General features: G+C 38.3%; 1 protein-coding gene across 6 annotated transcripts in view; it reads left to right on the top strand.

The window, feature by feature from the left end:
* Positions 1-15,278, top strand: part of ROBO1 (roundabout guidance receptor 1) — a 740,888-nt gene that overhangs the window by 242,097 nt on the left and 483,513 nt on the right. The window lies entirely within an intron of this gene.

Below are 15,278 nucleotides of genomic sequence, written 5' to 3'. Positions count from 1 at the left end.
TATATGCTTTATGTGCTAGCAATAATTTCTCCAGGCTTCTATCCACAGATAAAACATGCTGAAGCTTTCAGATTCTCAGTTTACCTCAAACTTCTCACAGTTGTCCAGGAATTAAGAGATTTAGGAATTAAAAGTTTTGTGACTAACGTCTGAATAATTGACAATAGAGTTAATAGCCTGTATTGAAAATAAAGTTCACTGAAAACACCTTTAAGAATAGCAGCTTTCAATAACGCATTTTCAGTAAAGATTAGTGCAAATGAACAATGAACTATATGAAGTTTGAAACTCAGATGAAGCAGTGTGGTCGTTGTAAGGCATGCTAAACTACAAAGGACAAGCCTAGGATCCAGTATATCTTGTTTTTTGTTTATGCCAAGAGAGGGGTGTTGGAGAGTTACAGTCCCAACAGCATGTATGGTAACAGATTTGAATTTCAAATCCGTGTGTTTATTCCTGTTGTATGCTGGCATTTCCCTTCTCTGTGTGTCAAGGAGGTAAATAACTCCCTACCCTGTCAGTTCTGCAATGAAAGACAAATAGGTCTCTGGGAGCTCTTGCCCAAACAGAGCTCGGCCTGCACTGAGATATTGGCCAGAGCGTGTCTGTGCTGCCCAAGACCTGCTGTGGGGCTAGAAGGCACAGACCGTAATGTAGCTCCACCTCTGAGAAAGCCCGGTGGTGGTTCTAAACGTAATTTACTTTTTCTTTGAGAAGATGAATAAGTCAAGTTTTCATGATGCTTTAGTTTGGGTGGGAGGGGAGGGCTGGAAGCTGGGAAGAATCAGTACTAGCAGGAGCTGAGAGCCTGTGAGAAGGACTAGAAGAAGATCACATGGGAAGGCAGAAAGGAAACCTTGTGAAAGAGATTATGCACTGTAATGCAAAATCCAAGTATTCACACAGCTATGGTTTCTTGGTTTGTGTTTTTTTTTTTTTTTTTGTTTTTGTTTTTTTTTTTCTTTGGGTTTTTGTTTGTTTGTTTTGGTTTGTTTTGTTTGTTTTTTGTTTTGGGGTTTTTTTCATGCTCACTGAGTTTGTTTTCATTGACTTGTCTCAATACTTGGTCTTGACTTGCACTCCAGACTCGCTCCCTACTTCCGAAATGCCTGCAGCTCCCTGTGCTTCCCCAGGTGCCAGGCAGCCAAGACTGGCCACCTTCCTGAGACCCAAATCCTAGGTCTCTCTGTCTGCCTGCCTTCTTTCTTCCTTCCTTATAGCTCCTCTTCATACGCCAGCTCTAGCCATGGTTTTTCATACAGCCTGGATTGATATTAGTCCTATCTGACAATCATTACTAAAAATGGCAATCAAAAGCTTAATTTCATTTCACCAAAGTGAAATGATTGGTTTGTCCATTGTTGGCATTTCCACTCCCACACTACCCCCCACTGTGCCCCCACCCCCCCTCCCCCCCCCCCAAAAAAAAAGGATAAAAAAGTTGTAACTTTCATAGCTTTATCAATGACATAAAATGTAAAAACTGGTTATTCATAGTGTGTAAAACAAAAACCCAAAAGTCACTGGGCATGTATTACTGATGATGTTACTATATGTGAGAGGAATCCATAAGTGAATTTTCTCAATGCTCCTTCATTTCTTCAAAGAAATAAGTTAATCTGTGCTAGAAGTTGCCAAATTCATGTATTGTGTTTGCGATTGTACACCCAGTGATTAATCTGAGGAGAAATAAGGGTTAAAAGATATCTATTATTACTTGTTTCTTTATTGAAATAAAAATAAAAAGTAAACCTAGCTTTCCCATGTGAAATGTTATTAATTTTGAAATGTCAGCCAGTGCTATTTCAGTGCAATCAAATATCAGCCAAAATACAATGTTTGTCAAATTAAAATAATTTAACTATGTCTCTTAATAATTGGTATTATAACAGCTAATGTATAATTAAATAGTAATTACTCTTAATAAATGATTGGAAAATGCGCACTAAAATTATAGCAGGTGTGTAGAAACTGACCCGAAATAGTGTGTTGCTTTTTTTGTTAAAATATCTTGAGATACAATAACGAAAACTGATTCATATAGTTGAATAGGAAGAATTTTGGAAGTGCTGACTTTCTATTGCAAACTGTTGATGGAGTACACAAGTAGAATGATCACACAAAAGCAAATTACCTTCATTAGGAGACTCAGAGAAAACTGAGGAAGTGAGGGTGTTAATATGTAAAGCCAAGATCTGACTATCTAACTTTCCTATGATTACTGAGGTCAGGAGCATCCAAAGTTTAAAAAAAAAAAAAAATAATTAAAAAAAAAAAAAATCTTCTTTTCAACAGCTCTGTTCTGGCTTGTGATTTTTGTATTCATATAGCTGTGTTCTGGGTTCTTCTTTTCTTTTGCTCGGGTCAGCCAAGGGAGAGAGAAATGTATTGGTACTCTATTTAGGGCAAATTAACCTGCCTGTGGTAAATGGCATCTGCTGTTGAGACACTCCTGACATGGTTTTGGTTTGTTTTTTCTTGCATAAATAAGTTGGGTACCTTAAAGATCAGGCATCTGTACTTAAGTGTACCCATCTGAACACGTAAGCTCTAACATGATGTTTGCACATTAATGACATAGAATTGATATATGAGAGGTCAGGAGTGAGGCTTGTGTCAGGTTGAGTGCAGGCCTGCTGGTGCATGTTTAACGGGGAAAATAGCAGACTTTGTATTTGGAGCAAGCTGGGAGCTTGTGTATAGTCGGGTATTGTTGTCCAGCTAAGAAACAATAACTCATGGTAATTCTTGTGATCACCTGTTTGTACCAAAGTAAAGTAGTTGCTGTTCATGCACCTAACTAAAATCCTCATTCACGTTCCTACATGCATCTCAGCTAGCGTAGCACTTTTTTTTTTTTTCCCCTTCAAGCTTTGATGAATGCTATCTTTCTCTGTTCAGGTGTGGCATGTTGGCTATAGTAAAGATCTGGGTGCCCAGTGACAATATAAGCACGGATAAAAAGGAAAGGTTGAAGTGCTAACTTTGAAAATCATATTGTAGCTAAATATGAACACATATAAACAGTTTGCATAACTATATCCTTAACCTCTCCACATTTCACTGCTATTCCTCTGTAGTCAGATGACTGATAGAAATTATTTTGTAATGCACTGCATGTTTGAGTTTGGTTTCTTTGTGACTTTTTTTTTCTGTCTCTTCAGACTTTGGCTGAAAAATTACTGGTTAGTCACTTTAAATCTGTTCCAACAGTAGCATCAAAATAAACTGCCTTTGAGGTCTGTAAAAGAGGAAGCTGCTGTCAAGCCTGAAATGACATTACTTCTGTTTTTCCTACTCATCCTGTGCGTGTCCTGGTTTAACTCTGTATATAATGCTTTGCCTCATCTTAAACTAATCCAGCTTCTCTCCATTTCAGTTTTTTTTTTAAAAAAAAAAAGGAAAACCAGAAAAAAGTTAAAGTTTTAATATGTATCCAGTATCACCCACCAGACTGTTTCAGTCACCTTTTTTTTTTTTTTTTTTTTTTTTTTTATTCCCAAAGGCAAGAATCAGGAAGGGTATCCATGCCTTGTGAAAGTTCAAAATTTAATTTCTTTTTGCTACAGATCTGTCGTTTCGTATTGGCAAAATTTTACTAGCATATTCTTCCACTGGGTAAACATAAGGGCTATTAGAAATTCAAGAGATAAAACTACTTTTATAGACTGCAAATTAATTTAGAGACATTTCTTGATTATAGGTGGAGTGGAATCCTGGAACTCCTAAAGGTCTCTACTGGTAACGGCGCTGGGCTGAGGCACTCAGCCCTCGCACCATTTGACAGCACTCATGACATCACTCTCTCTCAAGAATTAATCAGCCCTCAGAGCTGCCAGTGGTGGGTCCTGTGAACTCCTACCCCGGTGGAAGTCTGACATGGAGACTGATGACACACAGAACTTACGACAAAAGCTATTAGCTCTTACAGAGAGCAGAGAGTGATGGACTTGGGGGCTTTGTAACTGCACTTGAAGATGGTCTGACATCTTCCTAGGGCAGTAATCAGCCTTGCAGGCACAGCACTTCAGTGTCTGATGTTTTGGGCTTGATTTTCTTTTTCAGTACGGATAATGGCGTTGCATAAGACAAAGACTTGTTCGTCTCCTATAAAAAGCCACAGAAACCAATCATGGATAGGTTATTGCTCTTTGAGTTTTCTTTTTGCATTTTTTAATGTGATGCCAGGTGGATATCTGACTGGCAAATCTACAACTTAGGAAGAAGTAGGGAAAAAAAAAAAAAAAAAAATGAAGACTTTCACAGTCAAAAGACTAGTCTCTACAACCTTAAGAAAAATGTTTGCTCTCCCCCCAAATACATACACACCCACTCTCTCATAATGGGAGGAGGGTTAGACCTGTTTCCTACATATCAAAGGAAGTTGTTCCCTCACGTCTGTTGCACTCACCACTTCCTGAATTACTTCTGTGAAATGTGAAATATCTGTGTTTTCATCATGAAAACTTTTATGTATGGAAATTGAAGTAAACTTAACAATAAAAAAAAAATATATGGAAGTGTTAGTAAGCCAGTAAAGCATTATACTTTCTTCTAATATTTGTGTTGAAAAATCTTTAAAATGGGACTATAAATTGTGATGTGAATAGTGATTTTTGGAAATGCATTGTGTACATAAAAACTTAGTTACATGAGGGGTAGCAAATTCTGAGAAAATCATAAAGTTGACAATGTTCCTGGTGGCAAAATTATAGTGGCATAAAAAATGGTCTCATATTTGCAGTAGTGTGAGAAAATGCAAGCAATTGCACATCATCTAATTTTGCTCTCTCAATCCTGTTTTGATGGATTATGTTGTTCAGGAGATGCAGTCTAGAAATGTTCAAATTTTCTGATGTTCTCCAGAGTTGATGAGGCACATGGAAGTCAAAGGGCTATATGAAAGTGCTTGATACTAGAACTTCACTAGTATTTGTTACCTTTCTTGAGCTTGGTACTGTACTGAGATTCATCTTAATGTGTAATAGTACACTGAACATGCTATAGATCAGTCTTTTCTAATATAACGCAAATATATAGAAGGAGAAAACTTGCTAACTTCAAATGACATGTAGATGCTGTTTACCCAGACGTTGTTATACAGGAGCCCAATACTAAAACAAATAAAATGGAGACATTCTTGCCGTGAGAGAGATTCTTCCCGACAGCCTGTTTCTGTAAATGCTATTAGATGGAATGCAACATCCAGATGTTGTCTCATGAGTTTAGCTCATATGCAAAACATTCTGTTAGTAATATGATTCCACAAGAAACCATAAAACAAGAATTAAATAAAACTCATCAAGAGATGGTAAAAACTTACTTACTTTTAATTGCTTTGTTAGGCCACTTCCTCTCCTATTGTCAATTAAAAATTCCTTCCTTTTGCAGTTTGGGGCACAATATGTTCTTGCTGTAGAAGCCCAACTAGTACAGTGGTCCTCTAACTGGATGATCTTGATTAATGGGGAGTTGACTTGGGAATCAGTTTAACAGTATCTTCCGGTTTGACAAATACAATATCCAAATTTTTACCTTTGGTTGTATGATACTTTGTCTTTTGGACATGCAAATTTTAAAATATTAAATGCAAAATATGCTTTAGACAGTGCTGTAAGATCTCAGAAGATAATACATGCTAACTGTTGTAATATCACGATCTGTTCAGTGACCACCTGTGTCTTGTAACTAGCAGAGTCTTCATCTTTGGTTATGTGGAAATAGTTGATAGCTTGGAGGTTTGGCATGGGGGGAACATTTCCCATTCATGATTTAATTTGGAATGCACCCAGTCCATGAGGCATGTGCAAACATCTGTGAAATCTGGAAAAATGTGACAACGTTGACGACATAAAGGAACAAATAGAGAAAATGGAAGTTCAAAATACATTTCAGAAAACTGGAAGGCAAGCATAAAGACATAGTTACACTTCAAAGACTTGTATTACAGTAGTCTTTTATTCCTGGTTTGAGGTAGCATAGTGTAAATTTTTGTCCTTGAAGGCTACATACAGAAAAAGAAAGCAACCTACAACAACAATGTAAGGATGATACCACAGTGATAAACATCTAAGTTAACTGAGCAGTATGGGATAATTGTACCCTTGTATTAATTTTTTATGGTGATGCAGAAAAGTACTGTATTGGACTATACTGGATTACATATGATGCATTAGAGATTTACTGTAATACGTATGTAACAAAAATTGGTTTCAGCTTACAGTTACTGAGTCAAACTAAATTTTCATATGTACTGTCCTATGCTAGGCCTTTTGGGGAAAGAAAGTTTTGAAGTAATGGTTTTTTTTTTTTTTTTTTTTTTTTATTAAAAGATTTCCTACTTAGAACTTGTGTTTCATGTAAAAGAAAACGAGTAAAAATGTAGGGCACTGTCTCCTAAGTTTCCTCAAATTTAACAGTTATAGTTTCTTAGGCTCTTCCCCACATCCCTTTTCCTCCTAAACACATATGCCTTCTCCTTCACTCCCATCATTCCAAAAAAAGGAGGAGTCAGAAATTAGACATCCATCTCTCCTTTTGGAGGGGTTAACTGAGTTCTGATGATGTCAAAACCTAGCAAGATTAAGATTGTGATATTTGACATAATTAGAAAATGCCTGTTTCAGTGCTACCTGCCAATCCCTGGCTTGATGCATAGAAGCAAATGTTCTCATGTTTGTCTGCTGTTCTTCACACAGCAGAAAATTTGTGATTTTCTTTGTATGACTTGGTATTACAAATGGTTACCTACTCACCATGGATTTCATTATGTAAGGTGCTGCACAAGTACTTCAGTAAATAATGTGAAGAAAATTTGTAACAAGGAGAAAACAGTTAAGCTTTTTGTGCACATTCTTGGAAAGATTTGAATAGCCTTAAATTACCTTTTCCATATCCTGGGCTGCATAAAACGAAGCGTGACTAGCACAGCAACAGAGGGGATTCTCCCCCTCTGCTCTCGTGAGACCCACCTAAAGTCCTGTGTCCAGCTCTGGGGCCCCCAACGTAAGAAGGACATAGACCTGTTGGTGCGGGTCAAGAGGAGGGCCACAAGGGGCTAGAGCACCTTCCTTAGGAGGACAGGCTGAGAGGGTTGTGGTTGTTCAGCCTGGAGAAGAGAAGGCTCCAGGGAGACCTTATAGTAGCCTTCCGGTACTTAAAGGGGGCCTACAGGAAAGCTGGAGTGGGACGTTTTACAAGGGCATGTAGTGATAGGACAAGGGATAACGGTTTTAAACAAAAATGGTAGATTTAGATTAGCTATAAGGAAAAAATTCTTTATAGTGAGGGTGGTAAGGCACTGGCACAGGGTGCCCAGAGCAGCTGTGGCTGCCCCCTCCCTGGAAGGGTTCAAGGCCAGGTTGGATGGGGTTTGAGCAACCTGGTCTGGTGGAAGGTGTCCCTGCCCATGGCAGGGGGGTTGGAAGTGGATGATCTTTAAGGTCTCCTCCAACCCAAATATTTCGATGATCCTATGAAGTCAGTTGTGCATAAAGTCCTCAAAGAAGTCATGCCACTCCAGAAGCATGTTCAAGTGAAGCTGTATTGCCATGTAGTATGGAGCAATCATGAGCCCATAGGGATGGGGGATGTGTTTGTCCACCTTAGCGAATGCTTAACCATGCCTTCCCCTACTTTGTCCAACTAATTTCCTCTTCCCGTGTGGGAGAGGTTATTAGCATTAATAGCTAGAAATGCAGCTAGTGGTTAGTTAAATACTAAGCTACAGTTGAGTAGTAAGATATGCAGAAAAATGCATCGTTTTAAGAAAAGAGAAAAAAAAAACAACACACCAAAACCTGTAAAAAAAGGACAAAATCCTCAAATATTCCCTTGCTTAGCGATGAAGGTCAGATTTATTCAAAGCAAGTACTTCCAGTCTGATGTAATACTGTCATGTTGATACAAGGTGTAATTAAACAAAACCTTTTGGTGGTGAATAGAAATGAACCTTTATATAAGGATTAAATGTTGCAGTGCTGCTGGGCACAATGGTATGCAGTATAGTCATTCAATCTTTTAGACACTTATCTTTTCCCAAATATTAAGGAAGAGTGAAACAAATTATATCGTATGCAAGATAAAATTGTTGATCTAATGTTAATTTCCCTGTGTATTTAATCTCCCATTAAATTTGGATTTACATTTTTATTGGTTTGAAGGTCATCATTTATGTATGCTGTGGTACCGGTTTTCTAAATTGCAACTTTGTGCTTTCAAGCATAGCCATTTTCATTTGAAAGGGGATATACTGAAAATGTGCTAAAGAGAGCCAACTGTTATACAATGCTTTCCAAAGCTTTTTCCCAGGACTTAATGGCCAGCCCTCTCATTTGACCTGGAGTGAAGCAAGTAGCTCTTTTATCTAAGTACAGGTCTTCCAAGCAAGAAATCTTACAAGGAAAAAGTAGTATTCTGTTTTCATTTCCTTTTAAACTCACTGTGATTTTAACGTGGACTAAAATCACTTAAACTGCTGGAGTTTACTGGGAAGGGATTGTTGCACATTTTAAGTGAGCATCTGGTACACATGCAACTGTGCTACATGCAACCCTAGTGTCTTTAGAAGGTGAAAGGCCAGTGTAGTGGTAATTTTGCCCTCTTTGCACCAGATGTTAAAGCTCTGCAATGTCCCTGAGTGACCATTAGATCACACGCAGCTGGGATTGGTGGTTTATGTTTAATTTATTAACATATTATTAATCTACCTGACTGTCAGAACTCTCTCTTCCTCATCGTTTCCAGAAGTCCTTATAGTTTAGCTACAATTTAATTTCTCTTATGATGGATGACCTTTTTTTTTTTTTTTTTTTCTTTGGCTATATGTTTGCATAGATGAAGCTTGGCATCCATTTTTGGGAGATAGTGTTGAGAGTGGCAATATATAAATCTAACAACTCATTAAGCTTTAAAAGTATGCCTGAATGTATCTTATGAAGTATGTTATGGATTAAAACACATATCCTATAATCACCCTTGTGTTTAAAAACAACAAACAAACAAACCAACCAACCAAACAAAAAACAACGTGGCCTCCCAATCCACCAACACCTCCCACCCTCCTCTCAGTTATAAGTATTTTTTCTGTTTACAAGTATATTTAGATTTAGCTGGTATGTTTCTTGGACTCTTGGCTGGAGTTGGCTTGTCTAGTTTTACATTTGCATTTTTATGTGGGCAGGGAAGAAAGGGAGAGGGAATGCTAGGGGAATGAAAGACATAATGACAGCAATAAGGGAAAGAGGCTTGGAGTTTGCTTATTGGTGATTTTTGGAATATTTTAAACTAACAGTGGAGAAAAATTGACAACACGGTTCTAATTTATATTACCATCAAGACGTTTTCTCGCTTCAGTAGTTCATAGGCAATTTTAATAGCTTATTGACTTAAATGCTGTGGTCTTGACTTGCCTTTAAGGGAACAAAAGGAAAAAAAAAACATTTCCATATATTTGATTCCTGTATTTCCTGCCCAACACCCCTGCTTACTGATATGCCGAATATATGTAACACTTGCAGTGGGAAAACACTTTTTATAATTAATATTTTGCTTCTTCAAGTGAAGCCTTTATCAAAATGGGATGTTGATTACACTGATAAAAGTGATGGTGGTGCCTGCAGGACTAAATTATTCTTTTCTGCTCTCCTAGTTTCTGACACACACACACCAACCCCACCCCCCACCCCATCAGTGCCAAACCTGCAGACTGGCTACTGTAGGAATAGATAATGAGTGACTGGATGCTCATCACTGGAAGCCACACAACACTATAAATGGATTATGTCCTCAGTAAGTCTCACCCATTCTTTTAGCCATAAGAAATTCATAGTTTCAAATTCACTTTTCTGCTTTGGGTTCAGTGTGAGTGTGCCCAGGGTGCTGCCTTCAAAGACGGTTTTGAAAGGTTTTATTGAAAAAGATCTGGTGCTTTTACCTCTGTCAGACTTGTTCTTTATTGATGCTACTGCTTTTGTGCATTCCCAGCCTTTCTGGGTCAAGAGGACAGAAACTAGTATGTTTCTGTCAGTACCACAGAACAGATATTTCCATGCTGCTGTTCTTGTACTCACAGGCTTGTGTACTCTTGGTAGGATATGGCACATCAGGAAGTTCTGGAATTGGAGGGAAAACATACTGGTTCCTTTCAGGACCCCAAATAATAGAAAAGAAAGGCAAAATTAGGCAAGTTTGGGAAGTTGTCAGAAGTTAGGATTTCAGTTTTCTATATGCTTTTGAAAAGGTCGTTCTTCTAAGTTTGCATGTGCATGGATAACTGATAGCAATTACTAATTTGTAGAAATCTATCTTCTGTATGTTGAATATATGGATTTTTTTAATACTAAGTGAAAACCAGCAATATGCTAATTTCTATGAGTTGATGTCCTTTACTATTAGAGCATGAAGTGCTTGGGCATTGCAGTCAGCTGATGCAGTAAAGATAGGAATGAATATAAAACTACTGCTGTAATTTCAGCAGGACCCAAAGGAATGTAAATATATCAACTAACAAAATACAGCGTGAGTTCTATCTTTTATTACTTGACTACAAACTTGCACTGTATTTTGTTAGTTGATATAAATTCAATAAAATCATTCCCAGTGATCTATAATGTTCATTTTTATTTACAGTTTTTATTATACAAAACACATTAATCTTTCTATGCAAATACTTTTTCTATGATTAATGGCAATAGGTATTGCATAGAAACTTGGGAAAAGTATTTTTTTTTTCTTTATGAAACTTCATGTAGTGAGATCACCGTGTCCTACAATAGTGACTTAGTAAACTTTTAATGATTACAGCAATGTTTTACAAAATTCGTGATCTCATTAGTCAAAATATATTTGTGTGAACTTATAGTAAGTTGCATGCGTGAAACTTTATAATAAATGTTCTGTTTCTGCAAACATTATGACACGATCTTAGTAGAGAGCAGAGATCAGACAGAAGTCTGCACAGATGTACAATGATTCCTATTTATTCACTGGGATAAAGCTGTGGAGATTGCCATGGCATTCTGTGTGTTTAATACCTAATAAATGTTATGTTTGTGTAATTACTTGCAAAATAATTTGTAGAGTTTAATGGTGATCACTTAAGTGGAAATAAAATTAAAATTTTCGCTCAATTAGCACATGCAAGTCACTGGGGTCAGTGGCCAAATTGTAATTGCTGTTTAATGTGTCTATAACCCCTGTAGTTTGCATGCTCCTTTGCAGACATACCAGAAAACAAGATCTCTGCCCAGTAAATCTTAGCAGTCATGTTTGTTCTTATAACTGTATAAATTCTACTGAAGATAATGGAAATGATTGTGTTAGAGTAAGTGGAAGATAAATTTGGCTGACTTAAGTGGTAGTGTAGTTTTGAATCCTGTTAGACTATTCACTGCTTGTGGTAGAGGAAACTTTAAGAAAAAGTGGATTCATCCATTGTTGAGGTTTTCATGTAAGCATTAAATTTCTCTGTTTTTAAAGAAAGATGCTCATCAATTAAAGCATTTGAAAAAAGGAAATTAAATGAAATTGCAGTTTTAGGTGGGATGTTCCCAATCTCAAGTCAATAAGATAACCCATTTTTCTCACCTGTGGAGACCGCAACCGGCAGAGGCAGCAGTTTGTGTGACTGGTGTCAGAAACTCAGCCGCTGACTGCTCAGGGCTGGTGCTGAGGCTGTGGTGCCCAGTCCCCCCACCCTGACTGGGGTAGCTGTGCCCGCCCCAGCCACAGTCTGCACTCAGCAGAGCTCTGGGGTGTCTGGCCAGGCTCTGCTCTCCAGGGCTGGGGTAGTAAATAGGGTCCTCGCCCACCAGTGGAGGTGCGTGCTGCCAGGGGGGCTGTCCCTGCCAGGTTGGGGGGCTGCAGGAGACGGTGAGCAGACTACAAGTCACCAGGGAAGAGGGAAGAGGGAGGACGAGGTTCTTCACAGGGATCCTGTGGAGCGGTGCCTGCACCCTGTCTGCATGGCAGGGGCGGCAGATAGGGGCTGCTTGATTGAGCCACAAATTCCATCACAACAAAGGCTGGAGGGTTGTAGCAGAACAGGTTTGGTGCCCTGGAGCCAAACGAGAGTCTTGGAGCTCCTTCTGGTGAAGTATCACAGGTGCTGAGTCTGAACCTCATGCCCACCAGGAGAGGAAGCAACAAGAGATCATGGTGGGAGACTCCCTGCTGAAGGGGACAAGGCCCCCCCTCTGCTGACTTGACCTACTGTCCAGGGAGGCTTGCTGGTGGCTCGGAGCTCAGAGTATGGAGGCTGCCAAGGCTCATCTGGCCCTTGGATGGTGTCTCCTGCTTCTCTTCCACATGGACATCTGCAGTATTGGTAGGGAGACCTGGAGAGTCTATCAGCAGCAACTGGCACACGCCCCTCACCTTCAGAAAAGGCCGAAAGGACCATCTTGAGAACTACAGACCTCAGTTCGATCGCTGGGGAAATCACTGAATAGAAATTTTGGGCTCATGAAGGCAGTGGCTGGGAACAAATGGTATCACCACAGGTAAATCGTGTCTGGCCACCCCAGTTGTCTTCTATCATAAAATAACTGGTTCTGCACATGGGGAAAAAGGAGTGCACATTGCATACCTCAATTTTAGCAAAGCATTCTCCAGGGTCTCCCACAACGTTCCTGTGTCCAAGTTAAGCTATTGCAGTCTGAGTGGATGGACAACCAGATGAGTAAAATACTGATTGGATGAACTTAGGCTGAAGGAGCGGACTAGCAGGAACATTAAGAAGTTCAGGAAGGACAAATGCACTTAGGTAGAAATAGCCCCTGGTAACATAACAAGCTGGGGAACAGCCCTGCAGAAAAGGACCTGCTTCCTGATGACAGCAAGCTGAGCGTGAGCCAGCGGCCTGCCCTGGCAGCAGAGATGGTCAATGCTATCCTTGGCTGTATTTAAAGGAACACAGCTGGTAGACTGAAGTAGAGATGGAAGATTGAAAGGGTATCCTTCATCTACTCTACTGAGACTCCTAAAATCAGAAAACTTTTTTCAATGGAGAGTAAAAGTGCTTACACAAAAGGAGTTCTAAGATTGAATTTCAGAAGAGGAATATGCAATAGATGGATTTTTTCATTATTATAAATACTAAAATAAGAGAGCTAATATCTCATACTTGAGTGTTCCTGGGGTGCCATCTGCTATGACACCTGAATCTTCTAAAAATATTTCTTCTATTAGAAGGATGTTGCTTCTAATTTTCTGTTCTTTAATGAAACCAAAGAATTGAGACTAGTGCGATTTTTTTAGGGCTTTTTATATAATGTCATTTTCAGGTAACTTCTATTTAAACTTGATAAGCAGGAAGGAGCAATAGTACGTTTGGAGTTATGGTTTGAACTAAGGTTGGTTGGTCATTTTTATTTCAATTATTTCTGCTATGAAGATACTGTGGAGGTAGCTAAATACAACTCTTCCTTATCTCCTATTTAAGATTTTCATACTCCAAAAGAAACAGGCTTCTGGGACTTACAGTAATGGAAGTTTTTTAATTGATCATTTTTCTACTTGCTGCAGTATTTATTGAGATAGAGGAGGGGGGGGGGGAAGAAACTTTGTATTTTCTTCATTTATTTGGTTTTCTTCATAAAACTAAACTTTTAAAATCAGTCACTTTTTAAAGTGTGGCATTGATAATGAAACATGCACTAGTATTTGTATTCTTAAAGAAGGTAGTCTTACTCTGATCTCATGTTAACTTGGAGGTAGGTATTGATTAGCTCCGACTTCCGAAAAATGACTTGCTGAAATGATCATTCTTAAACTTTGATTTGAACACTAAGTTTGCAGATATTGTGCTTTTACAAGTGATGTTCAGATACTCCTAACTTTTATAATCCTTGGGAATTCACACTACATTAACTATATTCGGATAGGTACAAGTTACTATTGCTGTCATATAGAATACATTTAAAAACAGCCTATTAGCACATAGGACTTCTCTCTTCATTTGCCAAGAACCAGAGCTTTGCAGAAAGTGAGGTTAAAAACTATAGCTGTGTAGAGACAACCTTCTGTAATTGGCCTGAGTTGTCCCTTTGATTTAAATTAACTTCTGCATTTTAAGAGCATAGTAGACACTCTTAGAACTGCCTTTTCTAGCCAATGCGTTTGTAGGCATATTGAATACAATGACAGCTTTTAAGTCTGTATTTATAATGCTGAATATGTTTCAGCTTTCCACTGCAATTACAGCCAGTACATGGGAATCATTGGGAGATTTAAGGAAGGGGGATTTGTAGTCAAACAAAGTACTATAATTTGGATACAGAATAAATTCTAGCAGCACAATTGTTGCAGTATTTTTTGTAAACTAAGTTCCTGAGGGTTTGGGGTTTTTGAAGTGGTCCACATAGCTATGAAAGTTAACTGTGGGAATAGGGCCTTTAGTACAGAGTGCTAACTAATTCTTAGGGAATTATGTCATGATTGTTACCTCAGTAAGAGGAAAAATCATATTGGTCTTTTAATATCACCTCAAAAGTGTGATACAGAAGAAAAATCAATTGTTATAATTTAAAAGATGGAAAGGGTATTAAAATGGATGTGATTTCTTTTCTTTGTATAAACTGTGTGTTGCAAAAGCTCAAGATTTAATCCTTACAGGTGAAAGGCTTTTTTACATTCTAAGATTATTAAAATATGCTCAAAATACTGCAGTGAAGAAATACCCCCAGAACTGTAATGTTAAGAACTTCTACTACTTTTGATTTTAAAAAGAAAGAACACCCCGTAAATCCCCAACAACCAACAAAAGCACCACACCACTTATTTGTGCACCTTTCTGTCACTCATAGATGACACGTGATTTTGAATTAGGTGTCTTCAGTTTCAACATGCCTATAAAGATTGGGGTTTTTTTTACAAAAATCTTTTATTTTTTCCCCAAATTTGACCTTCTACAAATTTTATGCCTTAGTATGCTGTAATTGACCATTCTGATACAGTGTGAAATTGTCCATAAAACAGGTAATCTTCTTTTTTACCTCTTTCTATTACTTTCCATAATCTGCCTTATTCTGAGGGCCAAGAAAAAAAAGCTGCATTTAGTCCTAATGTCTCAGGAGAGTGAGGAGAAGGAAAGCGCACCCATGCAGTATGATGAAAAAGGCTCAGCAATACCCACAGCTGCCAAACAGAGGAACAGTTTTTAACAGAGCTAAGATTAACGATGAAATCTGGGCCCATAACTAATCAGATCCAATTAAGACAGACACATTATGGTCCAGTACTGTTGACAGGGTCAGGGTTCCTGTAGCTCTAAATGAGGC

This window comes from Tyto alba, unplaced genomic scaffold (genome assembly GCF_018691265.1).
Source record: "Tyto alba isolate M040663 unplaced genomic scaffold, T.alba_DEE_v4.0 Super-Scaffold_14, whole genome shotgun sequence".
Classification (NCBI taxonomy): domain Eukaryota; kingdom Metazoa; phylum Chordata; class Aves; order Strigiformes; family Tytonidae; genus Tyto; species Tyto alba.
The sequence above is the reverse complement of the archived record's forward strand: the minus strand, read 5'-3'. Positions and strand labels throughout refer to the sequence as shown.